Genomic DNA, 22,477 nt, shown 5'->3' with positions numbered 1-22,477 from the left:
GCAATATATTCTGATTCTGCAGTGGATAGTGCAACAATATGTTGTAACTGTGATTTTCAACTTACACATGAATTAGATAAGGCAAACACGTAAGATGAAGTAGATTTCCTACCATCCCTATCTCCCGCATAGTCAGCATCTACAAAACCCTTTAATTTTATACCTTCTTTATTAGCACTAAACTTTAAGCCTACGTTACTAGTACCCTTCAAGTACTTTAACAGCCACTTTAGCGCTTCCCAATAGTCAGGGCCTGGATTAGCCACATATCTACTGAGAGTACTAACAGCGAAACCTAAATCAGGTCTAGTGTAAACCATCAAATACATTATGGAACCAATCACATTAGAGTAAGGTACTCTGCTCATGTATTCAATTTCACGCTCATTGCAAGGAGATTGTTCCTTCGATAAAACAAAATGATTAGCAAGAGGCAACGTGATAGGTTTGCAGTCACTCATATTAAATTTCTTCAGTACTTTGGATATATATGGAGACTGATGCAAAAACAAAACAGAATTTGACCTATCTCTTTCGATTTCAATACCTAAGATTCTCTTAGCCTTACCTAGGTCTTTCATGTCAAATTCACCACTTAGTTTTGCTTTTATGTTATTTATCCACTTAGAGGATGATCCAATCAAAAGCATGTCGTCCACATAAAGCAACAAAAACAGATGATTATCATCAGTCTCATTATGTTGAAAATACAGGAAGTGATCAAATTTACTTCTTTGGAACCCTATAGTGAGTACAAAGGAATCAAACCTCTTGTACCACTGTCTAGAAGATTGTTTTAACCCATACAAGGATCTTCTCAGAAAACACACATAATCAGGTTTTGACTTATCCTTAAAACCTTTAGGTTGATTCATGAAAAATTGTTCATCAAGCTCACCATGTAAGAAAGCAGTTTTTACATCAAGTTGTTTAAGTTCCCAGTCAAAATGTGTAACTAATGCGAGCATGACCCTAATAGTGGTGTACTTAACAACTGGTGAGAAAATTTCATTATAATCAACGCCCTCCTTCTGTGTGTAGCCTTTAGCCACCAACCTAGCTTTAAACCTTAGGGGTTCCAAGTTGCTAGTTCTTTCCTTAACCTTAAAAACCCATTTGCAATCAACAATTGATTTATTCTTAGGCCTAGGTACTAACTCCCAAGTATGATTCTTTTCTAGAGAACTCATCTCTTCTTTCATTGTCTTAAGCCATTCATTAGATTGATCACTACCTATTGCTTCTTCAAAGGTCTTTGGCTCTTTATCAACTAGTTCTTCATAACTAGCCTGGGCAAAAGCTAATTCAGATTCAAAACCAAACCTTCTTGGTTCTCTCGTCTGTCTCCTCTCTCTATCCCTAACTAAGTTATAGTTAGCTAAATGATTTTCTTCCTCATAGTGTTCTTTTGTCACTATTTCGTTACTATTCCCCACTTCGGGTTCCTAGGTTTGAGTCTCCACCTCATTTGAAACTGTAAGGGCAGGTGGACCGAGTTTTCCTAACTCCACCTTAAACTGGTCTCTCTCTTCACCTGATTCTACTTCACTCTCAGGTTCAGTTTTCCCTTTAATAAATGACATCTCATTTTCGTTAAACGTGACATCTCTACTTATGATGATTTTAACCCCTTTTTGGCTTCTATCCCTAACCTATAACCCTTAACACCCTCGGGGTATCCTAGAAAAACACACTTTCTAGCTCTAGGTTCCAGCTTACCCTCACTTTGATGAGAAAAAGCTGTACAGCCAAAAGTTCTAAGTATCGAGTAATCACTCAGTTTACCCGACCATCTCTCATGCGGAGTGTTACCATTCAATACAACAGAAGGAGTCAGATTAATCAAATAGCAAGCGGTCATAACAGCCTCACCCCAAAATGACTTGGGAACACCTGAACTAATTATCATGCAATGTACTTTATCAACTATGGTTCTATTCATCCTTTCTGCTACCCCATTTTGTTGAGGGGTGTAGGGAATGGTCTTATGTCTAGTTATGCCGCTCTCTTTACACATACTATCAAATTCTTTATTGCAGAATTCTAGGCCGTTATCTGTCCTTAAAAATTTGATTTTCTTACCATTTTGGTTTTCCACTTGTCTCTTCCAATTATTAAAACTATTGAAGGTCTCAGATTTATCCTTCAAAAGATAGACCCACACTTTTCTAGTGTAGTCATCAATAATAGACAGGAAATACCTATTACCACCCGATGTGGGGTTACTAGTAGGACCCCATAGATCAGAGTGCATATATTCGAGCATGCCGTTAGCTCTATTAACACTCATGGAGAAAGAAGTTTTGTGATGCTTACCAAGCACACAATGATCACAAAATGGCAAATTTAACACACAGTCATTACCAAAAGCACCCTTTTCATTAAGTAGCTTAAGTCCCTTGAACCCTACGTGAGCAAGTCTATTATGCCATGTGTGTGTGTGATCAATCTTTATAGAGGAGATAGAGGAATTCACACTTTAATCACTTCCCCCGCAGTAATGTATATATCGTTTTTCTTAATTCTCTTAATGGAAACTAAAGCACCCTTGATCATTTTTAGCATACCATTTTCAATTTTACCAGTAAAGTCATCCTTCTCAAGTCTCCCTACTGAAATCAGATTCCTAGATAATTCAGGAATATATCTAGCATCCTTTAACGTATACACAAAATCAGTGTCAAATTTTACGTTTATGTCACCAATTCCAGCAATAGTATAGGCAAAGTTATCACACAGTACAACATGTCCAACGTTAGATTCATGCAACTTATAAAACCAATTCTTTTCAGACGTCACATGAAAAGATGTACCAAAATCAAGTATCCACTCATGGATGCGGGAATTAACAGTTAGATTTAATTCAGCAGTGTATGCAACTGGACTTGTAATCATATAGACCTCACCACCATTTATATCAGAATTAGATGCTAACACATTTACCTCATCTCCCTCCTTAGCCTTTAGCTTAACCTTCTCTTTATGACAATCTTCTATAAAATGCCCTGTGTTTCCACAACCTTAGCATTTTCTCGCCTTAGTCCTAGATTTTGATCTAGACCTACTTTTGCTCTTCTTTTTCCATCCATTCCCACTTGACTCGCCACTAGTTTGATATCCCTCATGACTATTTTGCCTAAATTGAGTTCTACCCTGCATCATATGTACCTCACCATTCCTCTTATCATGTTTTTTAGCCCTAATTTCCATTTCTTTATTTCTAAGGGAATCTATGACAATTTCAGGTGTTAACATGTCTCTACCATACTTAATAGCATTCTTAACTTCCTTATAGGAATCAGGAATTGTATTGAGCAAAATTATAGCCTTATAAGTTTCGGACACAGTCTCATCACAATTAACTATGTCTTACACCAATTTGTTAGACACGTCTAGATTGTCATCAAGATCTTTTGAAGAATCCATTTTGAAACTGAAAAAAGTTCAAGCAGGTAAAGTTTATTCGGTGTAGACTTAAGCAAATACAAGTCTTCTAATTTCTTCCAAAGCTCTTTAGTGGTTTTCAATTTACCCACCTTTCTTAAAATGGCGTTAGACAAGTGTAAAATAATTGAGGTATAAGCAAACTCATTGGCTTCTTCTCTTTGTTCTTGTGAAAAATCAGTTGAAAAATTGCCTTCAATGGCTTTTGAAACCTTTTTGTTAGACTAAAATACCCTTCATTTTTTGTTGCCAAATAGCAAAGTCACCCTTTCCATTAAAAATTCTCAGATCAAAACTGTGAGTTGTCATCTTTACACAATAGTCAAAAATGCACAAACCACAATCAAACCACACAAAGTAGTCCTAGGGTCACAGACAATATACACCGTTCTAGATTCCCAGAGTTTCGTAAGACTCGCGGTCTTAGATCAAGGAAATGTTCGAACAGGTAAGGTCACGGTATTTCTAACGGAATAAGTAAGCAGCAGAAATAATAATGTAGCAAAAAATACGTCTAGCAGATAACTAATCCCACAGTAATTAGATTACTAAGAATTACAAAATTGATTTTCACCAAAAATCAAATACTCAATCAAAAAGATCAATCAAGAGCATATAACCCTAATTCTAGTACAAGCAATGGTTGCCAAGCAATGACAACCCCCAACCTATTGTCATCCCCACACGGTGACGCGCTAATGTTGAAAAAATTAACGGGTTAAGCCAATTTACCAGAGCGAACATGTTTGAGTCCATATAATCGAGAGAGATGCAAATCTACTGCTTTAGGGCCACAATCTTGGCCTAAAGTAATTCAGTAGATATATGCAATTTCAACTGTCGATCCACCGGGGGCAAAATTGTCCAACTTTTTCTGTGTAACCTAAAATAGAAAATAAACAGTGTCAGTGCGTTCAAGGGATTAAAATGAGCAAACTGCTCGAAGGAAGTTCACCCGGAATCACCGCCACGCGTGGCTGTCGGAGTCCTACGCCCCGCCGTCGTCGGTTACTGCCGCTGCCACGCTCCACACACGAAGGGGCGCCTCAGCCTGCTGGTTTCGAATATGGGATCGGTTTCGCGGGAAAGTAACTGGATTGGCCGGAAAAGGGGATTGCAGGTTCGGTTTTACACCAAAATCGCGACTCCACCGTCGATTTTTGGTGATTTTCTGGCCGGGAAAGGTTACTCCGGCTTTGATACTAGATGTAGAGTTGATTTCCACCGAACCCTAAGTACAAAACTGGGCTCAGTTTACCAATTCATCGACACCACAAAGGTTGAGACAACTCCAAGAACCACAACCACTGCTGCCCCACTCCGGTTGCTATAGGTTGGAAAGTAAAGTCCAATGATGTGCCCACAAAGAATTAACCACAAAGGTCACAGTGAAGTAAAGCAAGAAGTCGAGAAGAGAGTCTCACAAAGAGAAGGGAAAAATAGGCACACACCATGGAGGCCGAGAGGAAGGTAAGATTATGTGCGAATTAAATGTCCAAAATAGGTAAGTTAGGTTAGGGTTAAATTGTGGACCAAAACAAGGCTCCACTCAATTAAAGTGGGATTCAAAAATAATAATATAGCCTTCCAAGGAAATGGGGCGAATCGTGAGCAACACTATCTAAAATAGGTTGCTTCGAACGGTCCATAAAAATGTGGATTGTGTTGTCTCGATAATTGTGTCGATATACTAGTCAATCATATGGCCAAGGCCATTGATAATAAAACCGAGGTTACATCATCGCCCGAGGAGGTCGTTTGACAACAAATTGCCTAACAGTTTGATGAAAGGGTGGAGTGATGAGTGCCTGTTGCTGGTTTGAGTAGTGCCATCAACTAAGAGTATTGCTCTTGACTTAAGGATATTTTGCCCTTGTCCTTTACCACTTCTTGATTGTGTATCATGCCGGTAGAGACCACGTTGGCAGCATGCTTTCCTCTGCCGTTCAACTTGTGGCCTGGTGGGAATCCATAGAGTTTAAAACATTTGTTCACTTCATGTCTTGGCGTCTTATAGTAAAGAGCAGATTGGCCTGCTTGGATTTGCTTTGAAGCATCTTTCAAGGGAATGGCCTACAACCTTGCAATGAGTGCAATAATATTTGTCCCCCTTCTGTGATGAAAAATGTTGGTTTCCTCCTTCTCTAGAACCCCTTTTGCTCAGAAAAACCATGGAGTCAGAATTAATAGGAACTAGATTAGATATCTCCCGCCTCTTATCCTCTTGCTGGATCAATGAATATACCTCATTCAGGCTAGAAAATGGCTTAATCAATAAGATCTGGACCTTAATCTCTTTGTAAGAATCATTTAGCCCCATCAAGAATTTCATAACCCAATCCCTTTATTGATTTTGAACGACAATTTTTAGATCTCCACATGTGCAATTGGGAATACTTTCATAATTCAGCAGTTCATCTAAGAGAGTTTTGAGAAGTAAACACTCACCGAGTCTTGATTTTGCATCAAGGTTATGATATCCTTCTTTACTTCAAAGATGCATGGAGCATTTTGCTGGGAGAAGCGTTGTTCAAGGTCAAGCCAAAAAAGGTAAGTTGTTTCATGATGCCACTCTTAATATCAATTGCCATGGCATTCTACAACCACGTTATGACAATGTCATTGCACCTTAACCAATGTTCCATTAATGGATTATTTAGATTTTTTCGTTCACAAAGACTACCATCTATGAACCCTAGCTTATTTTTTATTCTCAATACTCTTCTCATTGATCGAGCCTAGGAATAATAATTACTAGAGCACAAGGCATGGGTGCCAGCATGACAGTAGTTCCATCATTGCTACCTATATAATAAGGGTTGCTAGGATGAGTTGGGTCAAGAGAAAGGACACCTGAGTTCCCTCCTCTAGTTTGGTTTTGGATTTGGCTTGGACTAGTGTTTGTATTTGGGGTGGGATTTGTGTTTTCTGAATTGGATTCCTCCATTTCTAACTCTAATACCATGTTAGATTTTAAAAGATAAAAATTCTGATATTGATGAACTAGGAGAAGAATGAAATTGTATTCAATTCACCATGTGTTATGTACAATAGGGCCCCTTACAAAATGAAGGAATCCTTTCTAACTAACTTACACAAAAAAATAGGTAATTATTCTTCTAGATTTTTCTTCTGCTGTACAATAACAAAATATAACTAATCCTCTTCTAGATCATTCTTCTGTTGTTGCTTTGTCATCTGTTCTGTCATTAATCCAACCTGGCCTATTTCTTTCTGATTATGACAATGCTTCAGCTAAACTTCTTCTTCAAGCTGACTCGCATCTTCTATTTTCAACACATAGTTCTTGATGAATCGTATGGAATTGTAAAGATAAATCGGCCAAATAATAAAGACGAGAAAATAAGAGCAATATGAAAAATAATGGATCACATAAGAACACAAGATTTATATGAAAGAAAAGAAGAATTTAAATATATCAAGAAACTAAAATTGCCTTACGAGATTTGATACACTCAATCTAAATTTAAATAACCATCTCAAGTTTTTAATCTATATAACTATGATTTTATTGTTAATTTATCCTTTTAAGAGCCTATATCACGTGGAATATATATATATATATATTCCTGTCCGAATAACATTGTCACTCCAGTGCCAGGCGACACTAAGCGGGCAACGCGGCATCTCTCTACTCCGATTTTCACCTCTAATGCTTGAACACCAAAGTTAGCTGCCAGTTAGCGAAATTGTGACGATTTTTTATCCACCAAAATTTCAAAATCAAGTCTTCAATTTTCCAAAATTCTTTTACCAATCAAAATTTCAATCATTGATGAACTTTAATCCTCTTTTTCAATCGAACTTCCAAACCAAGAAGACTCCATTTCCTTTTATCAATTTACCAACCCAATCCTAATCCCAATAGAAATTTGGGTCATATTCTAGCAATATCGTCATGCCTCCACTCATCGTGTGTTGTTGATTGAATCTTTGCAATTTTTATGTGCATAATAACCTTCATTTCAGATCACAAACCATATAGTTGTGTTTCTCCACATTTATATTACATCTAATTTGACATACCAAGCTGTCTTCTCTACTATTTTTTCCCAAATCGTCATTTCATAGGGATTTATGAGAAAATGAAAGACAATGGGTTCCGCACTTCAAAGTTCATACGGGGGGTTTCCACCAATTTAAAAAGGGTAAGGGTATCAATAGATCCATACGTTGAGGCATTTCCACAATAAAACTTTTTTTTTATTCAAGCGAACACAAAGGTGGAGTATTAATTAACAAGGAAATTGGTATAGATGGTCCTTAATGTAAGGCCCTTGTGTGGAAATGGTCCCTAATACTACAATCGTTGCATTGACCCCCTCAACATATTGATGTTACGTAAAATAAAAAAAATAGAGGTCATTTTCAATGGTTTCCAACAAAAAAAAAAAAAAAAAAAAAAAAAAAAAACCTGTTTCCATCCATCTTGCAATTAATAGTATATATACTTTAATAGAAATAAACTTACGCTCTTAAAGGATCATTTGTACAAGTATCATTTCCTTGTGATGATTAATAACATTTGTCACACATAATTCATCTTTATTAATAAAATCTAATTGTTCATATTCAAATAATGTCATTTAATTATAATATAGTGTTTCCCTGCTTTATCTTGTTTCATAGGGGTCACTTATATATTTATCGATTTATACTTCTTTTATTTTTTTTCTCACATATAAATTTTTGCAGTGATACTTTTATTGAAAAAAATCTCATCCATGCAGTGAAAAAACAAAATGTAAAACGAGCTAAAAAGAAAAATATAAATTAAACATGGTTTGGTGCAGACAACCATGGGGTAATAATCTTTATTAATTGATAAACTTTTTCATTTTTCTTTGTTTAGGAATTATTGTTGTGTGCACATGCCTAGCCACAAGATACTAAGATTTTTTGGTACAATACCTCTAGAGTGATATTTCTAAAATACTCGTGAAATATATCAATCATTCAAAATATTCTCATGAATTATAGATAAAATTTTTAGAAGTAAAGAAGAATGATGTGTAGTATTTTTTTTTCCAAGGTACAACACTTATTTTATATGTTGAAGTGGACATATTTGTTAAGGGCTCAAAAAGAGACACTGAAGATTTTTGTCCCAAACAGCTTTAAAAACGTGATCTTAATGTTTTACATATAAGTCAATCAATGAATTACGAATTGGGTAAGTGATGACATTAGATTGATTTATGATTGGAGTTACGTGGGGTCATATGGGGTTTGCTGAGCCCACGAAAATTTTGGAATTTTCCTTTTAAATTTTAGTTTTTTTTCACTTTTCTACTATTTGAAGTTTGAACACTTTTTTTTTTTTCATCCACTTTCTGCCTCCCAACTTCTTTTAAGCCTTGAATCTCATTCTTCCCCCAATACCTAGATTTGTCATTTTTACCATATAGTTGCATTTTCCTACCTAGGTCATCGACATCAACGTCGATGACCGACCACATTTTTTCTCCACATCAACATCAGACTCCTCAAGACCTCAACCACGGTTTGAACCATGCAATTGAATTGGATATTCGACTATTGAATGATAGTCAGTTTTGTACATTGAGGATGTTATATTTGCAATATTGATAATAATGTAATTATACGATGATTTCAAATTATGGAAATGCATAGACAACATTCGTAGTAATGTATTGAATTATTCTCATTAATTTTATGTTGCTTCAAAATTTTTTATAACTTAATTTTTGATCCAAAATGAAGAATACCTAGATCCTGTCAAAAGAGTGATAGCATTTATTTTGCAAACATAATGCAATTATTTGCTTGCATTATTGAAAGCATTATTACTTCCAATCTACTTGCAGTCTAATCAGACCTTTTGTCCCTACTTAATGAACAACTCTTCTCAAACAGTGCCACATGGGCCCTGTTTATGTATTGCTTCTTGCATGCCATTACCAACTTATTTGAGTTGGTGCTAGTACTTCAAGTGGCTCTACTGTTTTATCAAGCATCATCTTCACTTGAATCTTCATTTGAGAAGCCCCCATCGCGTCTCTCTCTTTCTCTAGTTCCTACATTATGCAAAATCAAAATTTGATTGCACGAAAAAAATTAGAGATGACAAAAAAATTCATCCCGCCACGTCTCGAATGGGGCCAAACCGGAGTTCGCCCCCTTAAAAAAAAATATATATATATGGTTTGAGCATTATTTACTTTGGATTTAAAAATTTTGAATTTTTATTTTATTTTCTAATAATAGCATAACTCGAATTAATTTTGAAAATGTACACACACACACACACACACATATATATATATAAGGGACAAGCCACCACTCCACCCGTCTAAGCCCTATTCCGAACCCACTCCACTACCATCTCTAGAAAAAACTAAGATGTTTTCATGTAAATGATACAATTACTGCGTATTCAATATTTAACGACTGAATATATTTGAATTCTCATCCTAATCTCCTTATCACAATCTGACCACAAGGAAAACGATTTTTTTTTAATTTATTTTTTTGAAGTTCAAATATAAATTGGCTTGAAATTTTTCATGTTGAAGATAGTCAATATTGATCAATTGATACTTGGGTTGTTCATAAAATATTATATTGGATGTGGTGGGCTTGGCTATAGAAGGCGTCCCCTATTGGCAAGGGGTTTGGCGCCACGCGCGCCCTCTAGACAGACAAAGCCTACGTTACCTTGTCCATTTAGATTTATCCGCTATTTAAAGTGCTTACATGTCGCCTTTTTTTATTGTTTTTTTACAGTTTGCAATTGATTAATATTCCTTTACATTGTTCGAATTTTTATTTCTATTTTCTGCAATCTGAATCTATATTTTGTTGTCTTTATATATAAAATATTAAAATTCGGCGTTTGGATATTTACTTCTTTAGAAACTATATTCTCTTGTAAATTTGTGAATTTTCAATGGATTTTATTTTCGAACTATCTTCATTCAACTTGATTTTATTTGCTTTATTACTTAAATTTCAGAATTGCCCATTGGAATGGCTCCTCCATGCATTAATCCCCGGACACAGTTTTCTTATCGCGTAATTTAACTTTGTATTTTCTAGCAAAATTAGTTAGGCTTGTATCTACTTATCTCCGGATGTGTAGAATTCTTTTTTATCACATTTAATACATCTTCTTCATACTAAGTGTTTGACAATCATTTTTACAAAAATAAAATAATAATAATAATAATAATAATAATAATAATAATAATAATAATAATAATAATGATGATGATGATGATGATAATAATAATAATAACAACTCATTTTTAATCACACATTTTCACAATAAAATATTTTGTACGCAAATTTAAAACTTTTTTCTACTTTTTAACTACTAATTCTCCAAAAAATCTTTATTCCAAAACACATTTTTCTCAAAAAATTCCTTTTAATGGATGTCAAACAGGGTCTTATATAGAGTTCAAAATTTCTATTGCTAGTGAACATTAATGTTTCTCAATTGCCTTTCAACTTCAAGCGAGTTACTATTAAATTTTCTCAATTTTTTCTTAGGCATCGTTGAACTTCAAAGGTTATTCGAGTTATCACTAAACTTATTAAAATATTATGACACTTGTCACTTTGATGAAATGTATATGATATATATAATTTTTTACATACAACAAATTTCGTGTGAATAAGGGATATTTCTTTAGCTTTGATAAATAAAATAGTTGAGGATAAAATAGTTATTTTGTTGAATAAACTTGTAAACACAGTCAACCGCAAAATTTGTTGGAAGGTACCTTTCAGGCTAGCCAAATATGATCCATATAAAGATCTCAAATTATCCACGCCAATTATACAGTTGCGTAAAATAAGTATTCAAAAAAATAAAATAATAAAAAATGTGAACTCTATGGCTACGTCAACTTGCACTTAAACCACCTCTACTAAACCCAAATCTTAAGGCAGCAACAGAGAAAAATTGGTCACTCAACCCCTAAATTAATGACACTTGTTATGTTCAATATCTTTTTTGCTTATTTCGACAAAGTCTGTAAGATATCGAATTGCTCTGATAACAATTCGTTGTAATAATGGACGAGAAACGAATAATATATTTATGGCACAATATGAAGTAATTGAACACAAACCCAAGAACAAGATAATTTGTAGAGGAAATGATATTTCACTAGAATATGGATAAAGAATACAATGATTTTGTGTTTATAATTTGTCTAACTTATAATGAGGTTTAACAACCTGATTAATTTGTAAAGAATAGCCAAATATAAATAGGAAACAAATAGAAGACATCCATAACCCTAGTCTTGATATCGTAGAAGAAATAGAATGTTGAAAATGCTTGTAAAACGCGAAAATGGGCCTAGGTAGGATGAATATGGCACTCAAGCATTAGGCGATCGCTGGCTTCACTACTTTGGACACTCGAGCTCCAGTCAAGCGCCAAGCGAGCATGATTGCACCAGAAGTCCTTCCTAATCTATATCTTGATCTCTTCAAATTCAACACAAATTTCAACTTTCAGTTGACTTCCAAATAGAATTTAAACTAGAATTTACCTAACAAACTTCGAATAGGATTTCAAAATAGCATTTGAAATAAAATTTTCCTTAAGTCAACTTTAATTAAAATTTTCAATTATCTTTCAAATAGAATTCGGGTCACACCTTAATTCTAACAAAGTCAAAATTTTCCTACCACTCCAATGATTAGGCAAATTATACAATGGCTCATCTAAAGATCTAGACAAGAATAATGGTTCACATTTAGAATAATGGTCGTCATGAGAAATCGAGTCAGGCCCAAAACTTGCCACCACTATATTAATGACAGAAGATTTCTCTCATGTTCAATTTCGTTTGTACTTAAGTCGTGGAAATCAAATTTACAATCCACTACAATAGTTAGGCAAATACATTAACAGATCCAAAACTTGTAATTTATAGGCATGTTCTGTGCAATTTGTCCTAAAAATTCAATATGTCAATATTTAGTCATTATTAGTAACCGAAATCGACGAAGACAATACAGAGAAACTTAAAATAATAATAATAATAATAATAATAATAATAATAATAATAATAATAATAATAATTGATATACTTGATATGCATCTCTTCCAAAGATTGTCTCTAACTCTACCAACTCTAGATTGTGAAGCAGTGAGAACGAATATACACAAATCGAATTTCATTGATTTTGTCTAAATAGATTGATCAATTGGGAAAAACTCCAATATTATATAGATCATAAGAAACAACAAAGAAAACAACACGCTATTAAAAGAGTTTAAAAAGTGACGAATCCTAACTAAGAATGACAAAATAGCTCCTAATTAGAAGTATTCAATTGAATGATAAAAATAAATAAACGAATTAAAAATGTATCTCCATCTATTTATTTGGTTTAATAAGGAGAGCAATGAGAAGTGGATCACTCACGTGTTGGGTCTCCGTCATTCGAAGCTGGTTAGAAATTTGTGTTTTTAGAAAGAAAAGTAAGTAATGATATGTGGACTCAGAATCAATCTAACTCGCCAAATTCTTATCTATACAGTAAGTAATGATTTGTGTTTGATAAGTACATTGATTTTTGGTTCAAAAATGTTGAAAATCGAAGAGAATGCAATCACGTGTAATGTGCATTTTGCTTCGTGCACAGCAAATTACTCACATGGGGAGGGCCTATGTGAGTAAAGTATTGCCAAAAAAAATACTCATCCATCTCCCCTGTTTGGTCTCCTGTCCGTACTGCAAATCGGTGCCAATTTTAACACTTAACACGGTAACTTCGTATTATTCCATGTGAAAAATACTAAAGCGCCACAGGGTTACATTTTGTCCGTTTGATAGATCATCTCTCTCTCTCTCTACATATATATATATAGAGAGAGAGGGAGAAAGAGAGAGAGAGGTTATCAACATGCAAATTCTGAGGCCAATTTCTGTTTGCTCGTTCAAAACGGAGCTTCCAAAAATGGAGATCCGTTTTGCTTTGGGTACAACTACTGATAGCCTTGCTTCTAATGCTAAACAATATCGAATTCTTGCCTCTACGTCTTACAATCAGACCGTGATTAGGCGATCAGGAAAATACAAGCCCCCTATATGGGAATTCGATTATATTCAGTCCTTAAATAGTGAATACACGGTAATTATCGTCATCTGTAGAATTTTTTTCTATATATATTTATTATAAGGACTGACAAAAAATGATATGCATAATGTAGGAAGAGAGATACAAAACAAGGGCTTCTGAGATGAAGATGCAAGTGAAGATGATGCTTGATGAAACGATGGAACCACTGGATCAGTTGGAATTAATTGATAACTTGGAGAGGCTGGGAATATCTTACCATTTTGAGGATGAAATTGAGCAAATATTGGCTTTTATAAACCGAAAATATAGCAAAAGTAAAGAGCCAAAGATTAAGGATTTGTATGCTACAGCTTTGGAATTTAGACTACTAAGACAACATGGCTTTAATGTCTCTCAAGGTGCACAAAAAACAACTTAGAATCCTTTATCTATTCTGTTGATTTATGATTTCTTATTGTCAGATTCCTTGTAGCCTAATCATAATGCACACTTATAGAATCGAGCACGGATGTAATATTTTTTCAGGGGTATATTGTATATTTCCTACATGTATTAGATTTCCCTGATAGTCCACTACACAAAAGATCTCAGTATTTCTTTGTTTATTATTGCTCTCCTAAGTAGAAATTAAGGTTTTATTTTTTGCATCACTTTTTTCGCTTAACATGCCAAAGCTTGGCTGATTGCAGAAAGATTTGATTGTTTAAAGAATGAGAAGGGTGATTTCAAGCCAAGGTTATGTAATGATACAAAGGGATTACTACAACTGTATGAAGCTTCTTTCTTGTCAATAGAAGGTGAGAGTACTCTGGAAATGGCAAGAGAATTCACTATCAAACATCTCGAGGATAAAAGTGTTGACGACATTCATTGTGATCCATTGGTGCACCATGCCTTGGAGATTCCACTGCACTGGACCATACCTCGGGCTGAAGCAGGGTAGTGTTGAACTATTTCGTCTAAAAATTTAATCTATTAGGAGAGTACACATTTATTTAATTCATTCAACGGCGGTTCATAAACAAATATGAGAAGAGACCAGACAAGAATCCAATTCTTCTCCAACTTGCAAAACTGGATTTCAACATTGTTCAAGCAACATATCTTGAGGAACTAAAATATGTCTCCAGGTATTGCCGAGTGCGCTAAATATATCGTATTTTAAGCTCCTAACCTTACCATCCTTGGTTTCTGTATATGAATAGGTGGTGGAAGAGAACATGCCTTGCCAAGATGTTGCCATTTGCCAGGGATAGGCTCGTGGAATGTTTCTTTTGAAATATAGGAGTGCTATTTGAACCACAATATGGATTTTCACGAATAGATGCAACCAAAGTAAATGTTTTTATTACAATTATGGATGATATATATGATGTGTATGGTATGTTTGAAGAAATGGAACTTTTTACATACATCATTGAAAGGTTAGCAACGTCCTCCTAATGTTTCTTTCCAAGCCTCCTTTCTCTTTGTAGCTCTTACAATTATTTCTTCTTGGAACTTTACAGATGGGATGTCAGTGCAATTGAGCAACTTCCAGATTACATGCAAATTTTCTATCTAGCACTCAACAACTTCATCAATGAAATGGCTTACGATGTTCTCAGAGAAAAAGGGATCGTAATTATTCCATATTTAAGAAAAGTGGTACTATTAGTTTCCTTCAAGAATATATCCTTATTAGCATGTGTATTATGATGAATATCAGGTCTGTTTGAATCGCATTCTTTCAAAAAAAAAAAATTATATATATATATTCCTAAAAGTAATTTAACATCATTTCAACTACATATTTTTCAATAAAATAATATTACACATAAATCCAAAACGTTTTCTTATTTTTTAATCACACATTCTTTCAAAATTCTGTGGGTCAAACGCGCACTAGATAACATCAAATAATATTAAAGAAGAAAAAGAAAATTTTGTTCATTTTATTGTCAAATCTTGTATGATACGCCTTCTGGGTCATAGACTTCTATCTTAAAATATTAATGAAGTTAAGAGGAGTAGCACAATTGCACGAGCCCTTATAATGAGTACTGTTTCTATACTAAGTGATCTCATATTTTATCCTTTACTACAACCAACAGAAATTTCTCTATATGTTTTAAATATCCTTAAAATTTTCCGATCTAAGATATTTACAATAAGCATGTCAAATCAATGTCACAGTGGACAGATTTATGCAAAGCATACTTACAAGAGGCAAAATGGTGCTTCACTGGATACACCCCAACAATGGAAGAGCATATGGAAAATGCATTGATTTCAATATCAGCTCATGTAATATTGTCACATTCTTTTTTCTCTGTTACCAATCCGATAGAGAAAGAAGCCATTCAGTGCTTAGAGAAATATCCTGATATAGTTCGCTGGTCGGCTACGATTTTAAGGCTTGCAGATGATTTAGCAACATCATCGGTATGTATGCAGCAAGCCATTTCATTTCATGTTTACAACATTTTTGGTTAATGAAATCAATGAGACAATAGGAATTCGAAATTAACCCTTTCAACTAAAGGTGTTTTTTATGCTTTATTAATTCAGGATGAATTGGAAAGAGGCGATGTTCCTAAATCAATACAATGTTACATGAACGAAACTGGTGCTTCCGAAGATGAGTTACGCAAACACATAAGGTTTTTGATATGCGAGACCTGGAAAAAGATTAACAAAGGTCGAGATGCAAATTGTCCATTCTCACAAACATTCATTGAAATTGCAGTGAATCTTGCTCGAATGGTACAATACATGTACCAGTATGGAGATGGACATGGAATTCAAAATCATGAAACAAAAGATCGCATTTTAGCTTTACTATTTGAGCCCATTCCCCTCAACTAGAGTTCGAAATTCATTTGTGGTAGGAATGTTGTTTTCACACTTGCAAGTTGCACTGTATATTAACTATGATGTCGTGGCCAAACATATCATGTAATCCATGTTTGTTACAAAAATAATTGTGATGATTGGAGCGAATTCAGACCTTTTAATATACACCTCTTAATATATACTGAATTCGAGGAACCAATGGACTTTTAAATACAAACCCTACCCTCGCAAAAATAATTAATTCATCGAACCTTTCTCATCAATTTGACACTCTTTAATATAGATATAGATAAAATATACAAGATACTTCCCACTAATTGCACTAACCCCACTAACATATATAATAATGCCAAATAAATAGCAAACAATATAACCATGACTCCAGTTATTTGACCCTTCAACAAAAATAATAAATAAAGTCTAACAATTGCTAAAAACAGGTTCGCCTAATTTGAAAGAATAATTCTGTGTAACAATATTGATGTTAATTAACTTGTACACATGACAATAAATAACATTTAATCATTGGCTAGATTAAATGTTAAGATACGAAATTCATTTATTTGAACATGTAGTTCACTACCTTGTAATTTGGTGATATAACACAAGTCTATTTTTTATAATCACCCAACTGTTGTATCCAAGCCGACTGCTTTATTTTGAGAGCATCTACCTGCTTAATACTCACAGATTTGTCTTCGTGATAAAATATTGTTTTCTATTATCTTTTTGTTATAAATATAAAATAAAAGTTTAAATTCTAAAACAGCGTAATTACTTAATAATACAACCAATAATTTTCTTTAACGTGCTATAGTTAATTAAGCACAAGTTTAAACTTTAATTAGTTCATAATAGTTTTGTAAAATATACACAAAAACATAAAAAATAAAAAATGTTCACGCATATAATCAATTTGATCAATAAAGTTTTAAATCGGAACAAAAATGATCTTGTTAGTTTCCTTCAATTTATTTTATAAAAAGATACGGTAAAGTAGCCATTTGCACCTTTTTGCAAAGTTTAGGAACCCAACTGCAATTTTTTCTAATAAAAATTTAAGAGCATTTTGGTCTTTTTCATAAAAAGGACCAAAATAGCACTAAAACACATTGGTCAGTGACGTTTGTGCCAAGAAACATATTATAAACCATATCCACAAGGTAGACTAAGGTTAGTGACCATTTGCGACAATTTCTCAAATTTTATAACTTTATTTATCTTGTAAAAGGAGATTAACCATTTAACTTGGCAAACAGATCTTAAATACAAAATAATGTCACAAAAAAGCGATATCGAGAGGGGAGAGACATGGGAGACAATTGGAAGGACGAGGAGGAGGAGGCAATGGAGATTATGGGTCAATTCCATGTGATGCCTCAACTCTTGGTCTTCAATCTCAACTACGCTCTCATGTGTCTTGGATGAGAATGACTAGTATGTAACATTGATATGTGAAGTTAGTATTCATCATTTATATATATATATATAATTTCTGAACAGGTTAACAAACTTTTCTGGTCATCAAACTCTCAAAATGTGACATTTTAGTAACTCCCTTTTAGCATAGATTGTCGGCAAATTTACAAAGATATTTCAGTTAAGACAATCCTTCCATATCAATTACTAAAGTTTACGGTTTTGTTTAGGTGCTGTTGTTTATGTCATTGACAGTAGTTATAAGAATTATGAGATGGCATTAATAAGCTAGTGTTTGACATGTTGACATAGCGGAAGCTTATAGGGAAGAACAAAAACTCGCAAAAAATTCAAACTTGTTGATTCGCTCACGAATGTTAAGAAAGATGGAATAATTTTCAGAAACTTCTCAAAGCTCTTTATTATAATTAAATTCAATTAAGACCATGAAGGCTTCCAACTTATATTTAAAGCAATAATTAAAATATGGATAATAACTAAACCTCTAGATAATGACTTACTTCAGATAATGATAAGAATTAAAGATAATATAATCCTAAATGCAATTAAAATCCTAATTTAATTAAAATTAACAAAATCATTTAAAAAACATGAAAAAAATCATTTTCGAAACCCTAACCGATGAAATTTGACTAAAATGGACCGTACGTCGGGGGCAAAGCCATTGTGTTTCGCTCATTAGACTAGGATTTAAAGAAGTAATTTTTCAAGGAATTTTGTGTCTATTTTGGATGAAAACAGTCCAATGAGCAACACAACATTACAATTATGTTTTGCATCACATGTGATTTTGATTTTATAGCACTCGTTTAAATGTTTAAACTCAGACACTTATTATTGAAGTGGATATTAATTTGACTTGAGTTTATTGTCATTTCTTTTGTCACATAATTCTTACAATAATTTGTAGGGAAAATGCTATTAGTACATTCTGTGTATACATTAAGGTTGACATTTTATAAGACATAAAAATATGTGCCATGAATTATTTTAAGTGTTGTTGAAATCAAGGGTAAAAAAGTGTGCCACTTCACACACCATAAAAAAACTGTCAAATTTAATATCAATGTAGCGAGATCGAATTTGTAGGCACATCCCCAAATGTGTTAAATTTAACTAATGGATTCATAGCCAGTGACTTAATTGGAACAACTTTATAAGTTCAATGACCATTTATGCTAAAATAAGTACGATGACTGAAGAACATATTAAAGTTTGGTGACCGAAAGAGTTTTTATCCCATTACGGAAATTTTGAATTTCTCTGAAACCACCGTTATGAAAGGAAGAACTTTCTCTTTGTTGAATCAAGATTAACAAAATTATTTGAACGCTTCCTCGTAAAGTTAGTGTTGAGAATTCAAACTGTCGATTTTTATTTTGTCAAGTGTGCTTCCAAAATTCTGTGGAGAAAAACATGTTCTCAAAATGACAACTCTATTAATTGTGCCAATTAACAAGATTTCGACACCTGGCATCATGATGACCATCCGATCACATTCTAGAGACTTCCAATTATGAAATCTTGTGACTCTCTACTAGGAACGTGATTTTTCAGATTGGAGAGAGAGACTTTATTCTTACATTTTCAGACTTGAGAGATTTTCTCTAGGGTTTGGGGTCGTCTCTTCATCTCTCTTCTTCTCTGTGTATGAAATCCCTCTTCTTCACATATTCAAGCCAATTTTGAGTGATTCTCAGGTGTATACTTGAGGGATGATGAAGTTCTACTCCATTTCCTTGTGTTAATATACTGGGTTTTTTGGTATGGTGTACAAATCTGTGTGATTCATGTTGGAAGTTCAAATTTTTGTGAAATCTTTGTGATTTTGTATATAGTCTCTCGGTAGAAAGTGATACACTATGTATTAGCCCTCATTCTTCTGTGGTTCGAAGAGGGCAGTTTGTTTTTGTGACCTTTGTGATCCGGGTTTCTTGATTCCTTCGTGGAGTGAGGCTTGATTTGTGCTTCATTTTAAATATAAGTCTTGGTGACTTTATTTCTTGTAATTGCTGGAACATTTTTGTAATTTTTGGTGCCTGATTTTGGGGCTTTATAGTGCAACCGAGCTTTATCCATTTTAATGGATGCTCGACAGAGGATTAGGCGTTATAAGTGGTTGCCAAACCTCTAGGGCTTCGGCCAAAAAAATCCTTGTTTTCATCTTTATTTCTTGCATTTTATTTTCAGCTTATGATTGTGTTTTTTGGAATCTTGGTTAATATTGATATCTCTCGACTTTTCAGTGGTATCAGAGCAATCTGGACTACTGGAGCTTTGTGATTTCTTGATTAAACCAGATTCTTGAAACCTGCAGTAAACATTAGCTGGTGGAAATTGAGTTTTATCAAACTCATTGGTGAGATCTTTCCTACATTCTGCAATTAATCTTTACAGTAGGGTCTTCTAATTTTTCCCTTGATTTACCTTGCACTAACAAAACCTACTATGGCTGGTCTTTGTCCAAAGACTCAAGAACTCTTGGGAATCTGAGATAACAACACTAGCAGAAGTGCAATTAGAAGGTCTTGTCGGAGAAGTTAGTTGATGCATAGGATTGTCATCTCTATTCTTTGTGATTCTGCCTTCTATACTTAGTGTTAAGTGTTTACCATTTTGTGAAAATAATATAACTGCATTGGTCACTGACACCAAATCCCATGTTCTGTCTATAGTACTCTTATTGTGTATCCCTGTGTGTTTTTGAATTCAAACTTGTGTTTGTGAACTGTCTTGGTGAATCTTGTCATGGCTACTGCTAAGTTTGAAGTGAGCATGTATGATGGGGGCGGACTTTAATATGTGGAGCCAGAAAATGAGGGCTATCTTAATGCAAATCAAATGTGCTAAAGCCTTAGATAATTTTTGGCCTACTGAAATGTTTGCTACAAAAAGAACTGAGTTGGAAGAAATAGTATGGAGTACTATTTTCTTGTACCTTTCAGACAATGTGATCAGGTCTATAGGTGAAACTAAAACTCCTGAAGAATTGTGGACTAAATTGAAAGCCCAATATGAGCCAAAAACTGTTCCAAACAAATGTTTTTTGCTAAAACAATTCTTTTCTTTCAAAATAGATCCTTCTGTTGGCTTAGATGAGAACTTGGACAGATTTACCAAATTGACCCAGGGCCTTGCCAACTGTGATGAGAAATTATTAGAAGATCGGCTGGCTGTGGTCTTGTTAAACTCCATTAGTGATAGACATAAAGACCTAAAGAATGTCTTATAATATGGTAGAGACAAGCTTACCGCATATATCATTATAAATGCCTTAAGAAATAGGGTTCTTGAATTAAAATCAGATTTTATCAACCAACAAAGTGGAGAAAATCTTTTGATAAAAGACAAAAATGCTGGTAAATCTAATTTTCATTCAAAATTTCAAAATGATCCTAAGAGAAGAAACAATGACAAAATGAAATCTAAAACAAAGGGAAAGGGAAAGAAATGTTATTATTGTGGTAAGTTGGGTCACTTTGCAAAAGATTACTACAAAAAGCAAAATGATTTGAAAGGAAAGAAGTTAAATGAGGGTAATGCTGTTTTGTCCTATGATAAGCAAAAATTTGATAACGGCTTGGTTCTTGTAAATGTTGAAAGAAACCTAAATCAAGAATGGATTCTTGATTCAGGTTGCTCTTTCCACATGTGCCCTAATAAAAACTATTTTTTGGACTTTGAACAAACTAAAGGGGACCAAGTTATCATGGAAAACAACATAACCTGCAAAGTGAAAGGTATTGGAACCATAAAATTGCTCTTAGAAAATGGCAGAATTTTATTGTTAAAAGATGCCAAATTTGTTCCTGAATTAGAAAGAAACCTTGTGTCTCTAGGAATGTTGGATGACATAGAGTTTGACATAAAATTAGGTCAAGGACACATAAAAATCTTTACGGGTAGTGATTTGATCACTTCTATCCCAAAGAGACATGATTTATACTTTTTAAATGCAAAACCTTTGTTGGGCCTTTTAGCTACAGTTTTAGATGATAACTTTAATCATACAAAATTGTGGCATTGTAGACTTGGTCACATTGGTGAAAAAGGTTTAAAGACTTTACAAAACAAAGGTGTATTTGGAAAATCAAATTTTGGTGATTTGTCTAAATGTGAACAATGTTTGACTGGAAAGCAAGTTAAGTTACATTTTCCCACTAGTACTCATAAATCAAAGCGAATTCTAGAATACTTACATGCTGATTTGCGAGGCCATGCATCCACCCCTACATTGTCTGGTTACAAGTATTACTTGCTTATAATTGATGATTTCTATAGAAAAATTTGGGTATTTCTTTTGATAACTAAAGATGAAACACTTGCCACATTTAAAGATTGGAAAACCCAAATTGAAAATCAAACTGATTTGAAAATCAAAACTTTGAGAACCGACAATGGTCTAGAATCTTGCAATTACGAGTTTAATAATTTTCGCAAGTTGAATGGCATTTTTTTAAGACATTGGACTGTGACCTACACACCCCAACAAATGGCATTGCAAAAAGAATGAATAGGACTTTGTTGAATAAAGTTAGGTGTATGTTTTTGAGTTCTGATTTACCCAAATTTTTTTGGAGGTGAAGCTGTTAAAACTAATGCATATTTGATTAATAGAAGTCTTACAAATGCTTTAAATTTTAATTTGCCTAAATCTGTGTGGACACAA

At 33.9% G+C, this 22,477-nt stretch overlaps 1 pseudogene; it reads left to right on the top strand.

Annotated features, from left to right (window-relative positions):
* The first annotated feature begins 13,331 nt into the window (after nt 1–13,331).
* Nucleotides 13,332–16,545, top strand: LOC111410272 (annotated as a pseudogene).
* The last annotated feature ends 5,932 nt before the right edge of the window (nt 16,546–22,477 follow it).

The sequence above is a fragment of the Olea europaea genome, chromosome 15 (genome assembly GCF_002742605.1).
Source record: "Olea europaea var. sylvestris chromosome 15, O_europaea_v1, whole genome shotgun sequence".
Lineage (NCBI taxonomy): Eukaryota > Viridiplantae > Streptophyta > Magnoliopsida > Lamiales > Oleaceae > Olea > Olea europaea.
This window is presented reverse-complemented; position numbering and strand designations above follow the sequence as displayed.